Source organism: Tachypleus tridentatus, chromosome 11, assembly GCF_004210375.1.
Source record: "Tachypleus tridentatus isolate NWPU-2018 chromosome 11, ASM421037v1, whole genome shotgun sequence".
NCBI lineage: Eukaryota > Metazoa > Arthropoda > Merostomata > Xiphosura > Limulidae > Tachypleus > Tachypleus tridentatus.
Window position 1 is genome coordinate 85,421,932 of NC_134835.1, and position 10,249 is coordinate 85,432,180.

Below are 10,249 nucleotides of genomic sequence, written 5' to 3' on the forward strand. Positions count from 1 at the left end.
ATGTAATTGTTCACTTCACCTCTTATATACGTATATATAAATATATTTGTGTGTGAATAACATGGAATAATTCGAAAACATGTTAGTTAGAAGCTTCCTAGAACCATGTTATTAAAGAAAACCCTTTTACAATATTTCTTCTCCAGGTGAAATATTATCAGACAAAACCATTGTATAGGCATCCTGTCCTCACGAGAGCTAAATGAGAAGCCAAAATCATCTTATCGTTCCTAATTTTAAACAACTGACCAACCACTCAGAAGCACCCTCTGAAATAAGATAACTTATTCAACTCCTAGCGTCGGAATTGACTGTCATCTGTATAACGCAGACACAATGAAATTACAGATTGTAATTAGCTGCACTTTGGATCGAATTTTAGACATTGAAATACGCAACCCCATATGCTGAATTTTATGCACTGCTCTACCATGCTTGTGGAAGATATTAGAATAAATTAATGAAGTTTAACTTTAGTAAATATCTGTTTCAAAGAAGCGTGTTTTTAAGATGTGAAAATTACAATAGTTTTGACATCACTTGTGAATGATCGATGATTTTTAATTTAATATTCATTTTACAGTAAAGCTTAAATTGTGTGGAGTTTGTATATCATATATGTTTGTGAAATATCTTTCAACAACCATGACTTGTGTTTTATGTTTGTTAGTATCATAAACTTGGCATGACAGTACTTGAATGTTTTAAGTTTTTTCACCCATGTTAATATAAAATAGAAACATCAATCTGTATATTAACTTCTTTTTTTTCACAAGACGTATAAAACCACACTCCAGTCTACCTAAGTCTAGATATAGTTACAGAAGCTATATTCTTGTATCCGATGACACGAGTGGACGACTTATTTAGTTTCACTCAGATGGATCACTTGTAGTGGAGCTAATAAAACCTCTTGGAAAACTATACGGAATTTTCTATAGGTCATAGAAAGATCGAAAACAGCGAAGGTAAGCATCCTCTTGTTTGTACCAGAACAGCGTTTCTTTTATTGTTATTACAATAACAGAGGACCAAGACCACCTAGAGAGATAACGTGTTTTAACCAATTGCGTCACTGTGTGTTGTCTGTTTGTCACTCAGTCAGGAGGCACTACTATGATGACACATGAGTGACGCTGGAAATTGCAATTTGTACTGCCTTGACATTGATAAAACTTTCACATGCCATGAATCACGAAAAGAATTATGGACTCCGTAAGAGCATGACATATGACCTTTAAAAGCGAGAAATAAAAATATTTGTTACTCGTGATTTTTGGTTTTGTCTACTATTCAAACAAAACGCACTAGAGGACCCTCCAGCAAACATCTACTTTATTAATATATTTCAAGATGAAAGTATTATTATTTGCAAGTTAATTCATTGTAGAGAAAACAAAATTATTCTGGCAATTAGCATGGCATAATCCTGCATAAACTAAGGTAACGGTCAATAATTATTGCCAAAGTACAGTAATCACAATATTTAATTGATGATGATGCTAAAAGGTCGCAACGATGTAATTATTAAAATTAACCTGGTATAGAAGTTGCTGTTATTGTATTTGAAATTAATTATTTAGTTTGTCAGATTCCTTACTAAATATCAAGACAAAACCAGTTTAGACGCTATTTAATATTGTGGAAATCAGAATTTTTTATTTTATTTCAGGGGAAGAAAAATTGCTTGAATAATTAATTGATTCTGAAATCATACACAAATTAAATGTTTTACATTGTAACTGAAACAACTGTATGAAACAGTTATACATTCTCCTTTATTAGTTCTACCCTCTGAGCTAAAGAAAGAAGGTTACCAAATAAAGTTTATATAGTGCTATGGTGGCCGTATCACAGATAGCCCCTTGTTAAGGTTAAACACGTGCACACACAAATCTACACCGAATTGTCGTTACAGATTAATTAATTTATGTTTTAGCATATTTTTACTCAAAGCCACCTATGTGATACCTGCGCAAAGCCGTTCCAAGTTTTGAGCTGTTAAAGTTAATGGAAATTAGCTACTAAATAACACTCACCACCAACTCTTGAGCCACCAAGGACCACAGCGGTATTTTTGCGGACTCAAATCGCTTCAATATTCCTGGTGGGCAGAAAACAGATAACACATTGAGTGACTTTGTGCTTTACTCCAAACAAACAAACAAGCAAACTCTTGGAATATTATTTTCTGACCCAGTAAGTGTGGCTTGACTTTCATTCTTAAATCGTACCCACAGCTTCAAAGAATGGAGCATCTTTTTATGGCACTAAGTCATGAACTAAAATATACGCGCGTCCACTGTCCTTTTTTCCAAGCTCTAATTTCAATCTCTGTTCACCTAACACTTTCAACAAGGAAAACAAATTATTCGATATAACCTTGTATGTTGTCCCTCTTCAATAGTTTACAGCCGAGAAAACAAATCTGTAATTTGAGAGATAAGTCAAGGAATAAGGATGTGAAATTGAACATAGTCAATAATGACCCATCTGCTACAGATCACGTCATATTACTAATAGTTATATAACAAAGCTCCATAAAAAAAAGTGAGATAATTACGCCTACATAGTTGTAACTCGCTGTTCTGCATGTCTCTCATTGATTTCATGTTACATTAAGAAATGATCAGGTACTGATAAAAGGAAAAATCCATAATACGTTGTTATCATTTTTTACCCCAAAAATAGTTGAATAAAGTTCAATGTAATTGTCATTATTCATTTGTTAAAAACATTGAATTGTCAGTTTGGGAAATCTTTACTTAAAGAAAATATTAGAGAGTATTAGGGAAAAAACAGTAGTTTTTACCATTCGTAACTGTTGAATCAACAAGAATAATAAGATAATTTGATGGAACAAGGATTTTACTAGGCCAACGCAATCTAAATTTTCAAGTATTTTGTTTTTCTGTATGGATAATATTTTTATTTCAAGCTATTTCTTATTCACATTTATCCTCACTAAAATCATCGAGCAAAACAAGTTAGATATTATTGGATGAATTTTAGTTGGGTAGATAGGACACGAAAAAATGAAAATTAACTATAAGGATTTCACTATTAATGTAAATATTGTTTTGGTGGTTTCAGGAGTATTTGTAACCCGATATTATAGACGGAGAAACATTGATTTTGCTTGATGGGATTATTGAGGCAGGTGACGACATTTTAGAGGTAGACGGAGTTCGTGTTAAAGGGAAAGACATCAAAGAAGTGGAGGATTTAATAGTAAAAAACAACAAAATGTTACTGACTATCCTGCCTCTATATAAACAAAAAGACAAATTAAAATATATCAAAAACGCCTTCTATCGTTATTGACTCGCCATCTGAGTCTTCCAATTTCATCTATCATCATAATATCTTTGTATGTATAGATACATATGCGACGACTTAAAGATTAATGTTGTAAAAAACAACGAAAGTAAAATAAACTTAAATTGTATTATTTATTGTTGTATATGTACCATACAAAATGTTATTGGTAAATAAACGGAATCACACTCGCAGAATATCTATAGATTAATCAATTGAGAAAGAGATTTAATTCTATGTTTTTCTCGTCTTTAATTCTATTTTCGTTGTTCTAAATATAAAATAACACCGGACGAAAGCGAACTTGTTTATCAACTAGCCCAATCTACCTGAATAAAGCGAAGGAAAGATACGTCGCATCATTTGAATTGTTATAGGTCCATGTTATTATTTTAGAAACTTCAATATTTAAGTTTCATTTACGAAAAACGCATGCGCGTTATGGCCAGTGAGAGGAGATTTGGATTGATAAATATTTAGCAACACACCTTACGTGGTTGGCAGTACTTTAAAAGTAAACCACTGTCTGAAACAAAATAATCCCAGAAAAAATATAAAGACTGAATACATTATAAGAAATAAATTCCCCTCATATGTAACTTTCGTAATTATATAGAGCATTTTATATAGGAATGTTTTACTTAACTTTTAGTAAAAATTATAAATTATAGGTTACTGTTGATCATTAAAAATACTTTTATACGACCTAATTTTAATTGTGTTTTTAATTTTTTCTATGCAACTTGTAACGTTGTGTTATAGTTATTAAAAATATAATAGGTGTAACTAGTTGTCCCAGCTCTAGCGCAACAAGTCATTAAATGAGTGTCAGACTCAGGTGGAAAGGAAGTGTCATACACAAAATGGCACGTCTATTAACATAACATTTTGAGACAATATGTAACCTATTTGTCCATCTCAGCTGTTCCATCCTTTACACTAAACTAAAACAATTTTTAAAAATTGTAGCCAGCCTTTATTATTCACGTACTGATCAAGCATTTTTCTTAACCTCACATTTTCTGCTTCTACAACATCTGAAGGTAATCCATTTCAAAGATCAATCAGACTTTTAGAAAATTGAAACTGTCTTAGCAGAAGATGACTCTGACTCTGCCAAAAATTATAGTTGTGTATCCTAGTCCCACTGTTCTCACTATTAAATATGGAAAAAATTAATGCATTAATAGGATCAATTACCTTTAAGAACTTAAACACCTCAATCTGATCTCCCATAGCTTTTATTTTATAAAAAACACAATTTAAAAAAAATTCAGTCCTTGTATGAGAACCCCTCCATCCCAGGCACTGTTCCAGTAAACCTTCTATGAACCCTTTAAAACAATTTAATGTCTTTCTGAAGGCAAGGAGCCCAAAACTGAACACAATACTCCAAATCTGCCCTAACTTGTGATATATTCAATAACATCATAACCTCTTTAGACTTGTATTTAATATTTCTGTAGATAAAATATTATTTGTCCTATCACTAGTAACATTCAACTTCTTAGATTGCTTTAGAGACTGATCAATCTTTAAACTACGATCCTTTTCTTTCATGACACTGATAAAATCATTTCCATCCAAATTGTACTTATAACTCAATTATTATAACCCACATGGAATATTTTTCATTTATCACAATGAAAACTCATTTATCATTTATTTTCTCGACTTACTAAGTGATATAAATCCTTTTGTAAAGCAGCAGCATCCTCTTCACAGCCAGCAACTCCATAGAACTTAACATCTTCAGAAAATTTAAGTAATTTACTGACCATTAATAAAAATCAAAAGGAGAAATGGTTCTAAGACCCAGCCCTGAGGTACCCTAGTTACAATATTAGTCCGGTTTCAATAATCTCCATCTGTAACAACCTAACTCTTCCATCCGGTCACTCTTCTATCCAGTTACTTATCTTTTACACCAACAGAGATACGTTTCTTCACAGCCATTTATGTCGAACTTTACAAATGCTTTCTTACAAATCTATATAAACCTAATCTACACTCTTACTCTGATCTATATAAGCAGTAACCTTTTCAAAGAATATCAAAAGATTTGTAAGGTAAGGTTTTCCTTAGTGGAACCATGGTACTATACAATGCAATTCTAAACTTTGTTAAACGGCTTTGCAAAGCATGTTTTAACATAATTTACTAATATTTTCCCACAACCTATAAAAGACTAATGGGTCTACATTTACTGAGACAATTTGTATTACCTCTCTTTAAAAGAGAGCTAAGCTAACTTCCAATCCTATGGTTTCAACCAACTACTTCAGAACTGACAGGAAATGGTTGGAAATGGCTCATATATCCAATATTTATACTCCTTCAAAACCATTGGAGAAATGTGATCTGACTCAGGAGACTTATCATTTTTTAATATTCTAATTTTTTTAAACTAGTTCAAAATTAATGTGGTATTTTTTTCAAATTCGTTTATTTAGTATTTGTTCAAAACGTGGTGTACTGCTTAAGTCTTCGTTACCAAAATTTAGTAACCCAGCCATCATATAATTATCATATACTAGCCTCTCCTTTTTTATCCTTGAATGGTCCCATCCGCATTCTCTCATTTTGTTTACCCTTAATGTACTTAAAGAAATCCTTACTGTTAAATTTTTAATTTCCAACCTGTCTTTTCTTGTACTTCCTTTTCGAAGTTTTAATTTCCTGGTTCACAATTTTGTTTATCTCCTATAATCTTGTGAATCTCTTGTCGTACAAATCAATTTAAATTTCTTACATTTATGATGCTTTTCTTGATTTTATCACTTTAACTTTTTGTGAACCAACTTTCTGTCTCTCAGGAATGTGGTTAATTTAAACATTGAAAACTTTATCTTTAAAGTTTTTCCACACATGATCAGTGTCGCCACATAAATTATCTGACCAATTCACAATAGATGACTCTTGTTGCATCCTTTTGAAATGGCTCGGCATGGCTGGGTGATTAAGGCAACTTGTGATGCAACTCTCTAATGATTTTACGGAAACAATACACACAACTATGACGCAGCTTTTCAGTTATGTTACTAAAACACTATATTTTACTTAACTTTAAATATTGCTACTGAAACAGTAGCTGTAAATGAGATGCGACTTGAAATAATATTAGTGATACAAATACTTATGCAAGACATAAAGTTAAGCTTCTATCTTATAAATATTGCATATTAGTTATTGATAACAATACACTATCTACGTAAAGTTAAACAATGCTAAAATGTAATCCTTCACATGCTGTCCCACCTCTAATTTATATAGGATTTGACTGTTACGTGATTTTCTGATCTGCGTATTTAAAATCGTTTTGATATAACACACTTAACCCCTTTATTTTTTTATGTGAAATATAAACTAAAATAAAATGACGAGTTTGTTGAAGTTACTAATGCATCATTCATCGAGATATGTTGTTACTTCTGTTGAAATAACACTTTAGTTCATCGCTTGCATAATACCTATAAAGGCTCAGCATGGCCAAATGGTTAGGGTGCTCGAGTCGTAATCTGATGGTCACGGGTTTGAATTTCGTCACACCAAAGTTGCTCGCCTTTTCAGCCAAGAACAAATTAAGATAAGGATAAATGACGAATGAGTGATTAATATATATGCAGAAACGGCTCGTTTGGGTTGAGAAAATATTTTACATAGAAGAGCGAACAACGTTTCGACCTTCTTGGTCATCGTCAGGTTCACAAAGAAAGAGGTAACTGACCGAAAGCTGACCACATGTTTGGTCACAACTATGCTCACCAGATAAAATTAACGATGAATTAGACAAAATAAAACAATACTTCATCAACATCAATAAGTTTCCTCCACAAACCGTAGAAAACATTATACGCACACACCTAGACAGAAAGCAAAATCAACCAACTAAAGTAAATACAGCTCACGAATCAAAAACCCACGAAACCATATACTGCTGTATACCATATATTCCTGACATCAGCAGACAAATAGCCAACATTTGGCAAAAACTAGTAACAAAATATGACATTCCAGTTAATACCAAATTTATTCAAAAACCAGGCACAAAACTGAGGTCTGTACTATGTAAAAACTACACTGACAAACACCACACCAACATTATTTATAAAATACAATGTGATAACTGCCACAACTTCTGTATTGGAGAAACAAGTAGAAAAATGGAAACCAGATTCAAAGAACATAAAAAGTCCCCTTCACACGTTTTCGAACACTGCAAGTCAAATAAACACAACATAACCATAGAAAACACTCAAATACTAAATAAAGAAACAAACATAAACAAACGCAAATTTAAAGAAGCCTTACTTATACAACAACTTAAACCCAAAATAAACCAATATAAAGGAACGCCTTTATACCTATATTAATATAATAAAATAAATAAATTATATATTCCGACACTCAGTTACACAACCCCTTCCAAACATGTCGTCAGCTTCCGGTCAGTTACCTCTTTCTTTGTGAACTTGACGATGACCAAAGAAGGTCGAAACGTTGTTCGCTCTTCTACGTAAAATATTTTTTCAACCCAAACGAGCCGTTTTTGCATATATATTTCTCTACAAGTGGGTTTTCTCGACAACACTGAATGAGTGATTAGAAAATCTCTTGCGATCTTTAAATCCTTAGGTAATTTCCAGTCACGTTCAGATATATTGAATAACTGCTGCTTCCTGATTATTTTCTACGGATACTTTGTCATTACTGAGCAGCTTGGATGTTTATTAGCATGTATTTTAGTGCACTGTGTTGGTTTATTTCTGTAAGTTGTTTGTAGATATCAAATGAAATAATGTTTTCCATACAATATTTTATATTTCATTCATGTATTGAAGAGGACAAAGCTACAAGTAAAGATATGTAGCTACACCCTTGTGCAAATTAATTGAAACAAATGGTCATTTTGCAATATTTTCAGCATGGCGGCCGGTGTAGGCTCGCTGGACCCGCTGATTTCCTTTAATAGTCATTTTTTCACACAGACGACGTCATTAGCTATGTTTTGCAGTACGGTCGATCTATTTTTGAGATATATGACGAAATTTTGAGGAATATTACGTCATTCGAAATTGCGTTAGAAGGGCAAGGGCAAAGAGACCAGTAAAAAAACAGCTTTTTACCAACTCAATGAAGAAAAAACGGTATCAATGGGGTCTGAAATACAAGAACTGGACGCAAGAACAAGAAAGAAAAGTGCTATTCAGTGACGAGACTCATTTCTTCGTACAGGGTTAAAGAAGTCTGCATGTTCGCAGATCTGCAGGTGAGAAACTTCGAAAATCTCACATCAATCAGTTCGTAAAACATTCCTTGAAGAATATGTTTTGGGGCTTTTTCAGCTACTATGGCATCGAAGGCTTACATATCGTAGAAGGTATGATGCGAGGATCACAGTACATCGAAGTTTTGCATAGAAGAGTCGTTCCAGAATTGAAAAAGAGATTTGTAGATGGATCTGGCATTTTTCAGCAAGATCTGGCTCCGTGTCGCATATCAAAACTTGTGAAGAATTTTATGACTACAACGTGAATAAAGGTGCTGGACTGGCCTGGAAACTCTCCGGAATTAAATCCTATTGAAAATTTTTGGGCGATTTGTAAAGAAAGACTTCGGGGAAAAAACTGTACTGCAAAAGATAAGCTAATTGAGGCCATAATTGAGGTGTAGTACCGCAATCCAGAAATTAGTAAAGATTGCAGCCAACTCGTGGACTCGATGCCAAAGCGGATTAATGATCTTCTGAAAAATAAAGGCGGTTATATCATGTATTAATTTGTGAGTAACTTTTGGATTCTCAGAAATAAAACGCAAAAAATTGAAAAAAATCATAATTTTCCGTCTTGTTTCAATTAATTTGCACAAGGGTGTAGATTATCAAACCAGAGCAAGGTGTATTTTAATACTGAAAGGTCTTTTGTTTGTTTAGAATTAAGCAAAATCCACACAATGGGCTACCTGTGCTCTACTTACCACGGATGCCAAAACCCGGTTTTTAACAGGTGTGAGTCCGCAGACATGCTACTGTGCCACTGGTGGGCAAAAATGAAAGGGTTTTACGTTCTGCAGAATTAAAGATAATTAAATACAACAAGGTAAAACAAACAGACTCTTTCCAGAATTTTTCGAGGAAAGCTTTTGTTATATATTGAATACGTGAAACCTAAATAATATCTGAATAAAATATGTATTAGGGTTTGACTAGAATTTCAGATTTCTGTTGGTATTCCAAATGGGGATATTACCATCCAGTGATATTTTTACTTATGTCATCTTTGGAAAATATTATTCATTGGTTTTAGTTTATGAATGATTGTTTGTTTTTGAATTTCGCACAAAGCTACTCGAGGGCTATCTGTGCTAGCCGTCCCTAATTTAGCAGTATAAGATTAGAGGGAAGGCAGCTAGTCATCATCACCCACCGCCAACTACTTGGGCTACTCTTTTACTAACGAATAGTGGGATTGACCGTCATATTCTAACGCCCCCACGGCTGAAAGGGCGAGCATGTTTGGCGCGACGGGGATGCGAACACGCGACCCTCAGATTACGAGTCGCACGCTTGGCCTTACCGGGCCGTTTATGAAGGATGAGTTCTACATTTAAATACACGTTCCTCGAAATGAACGTATCCTTGAGCCTTTGTTCGATCTTAAACATTACGATTTGGGATTACAGTTAACATTAAAGTACATGTAAGTGCATTAATATCGGATAATAGTAGTGAGTGAAAAATAAAATACTCTATTGTTCACCGCTCATCTGAGTGCAGATAAATAGAGTTTAGCAGTTTCGGACGGATATTTAAAATTGTAGTTAAGTGTGTGTGTTTTTCTTATAGCAAAGCCACAAAGGGTATCTGCGCAGCCCACCGAGGGGAATCGAATCCCTGATTTTAGCGTTGTAAATGCGGAGACATACCGCTGTA

At 33.5% G+C, this 10,249-nt stretch overlaps 1 long non-coding RNA gene across 3 annotated transcripts in view; it reads left to right on the plus strand.

Annotated features, from left to right (window-relative positions):
* The window catches only part of LOC143232661 (uncharacterized), a 29,982-nt gene extending 26,477 nt beyond the window's left edge, over nucleotides 1-3,505 (plus strand). The window contains exons 5-6 of one of the 3 annotated variants that reach the window (XR_013017652.1): nucleotides 777-968; nucleotides 3,094-3,505. This is a non-coding gene — a long non-coding RNA (uncharacterized LOC143232661). Of the gene's footprint in view, nucleotides 1-146; nucleotides 450-776; nucleotides 1,272-3,093 lie in introns of those variants that run through there. The other 2 variants (XR_013017654.1, XR_013017651.1) reach the window with 2 other exon arrangements.
* Nucleotides 3,506-10,249: the final 6,744 nt, after the last annotated feature.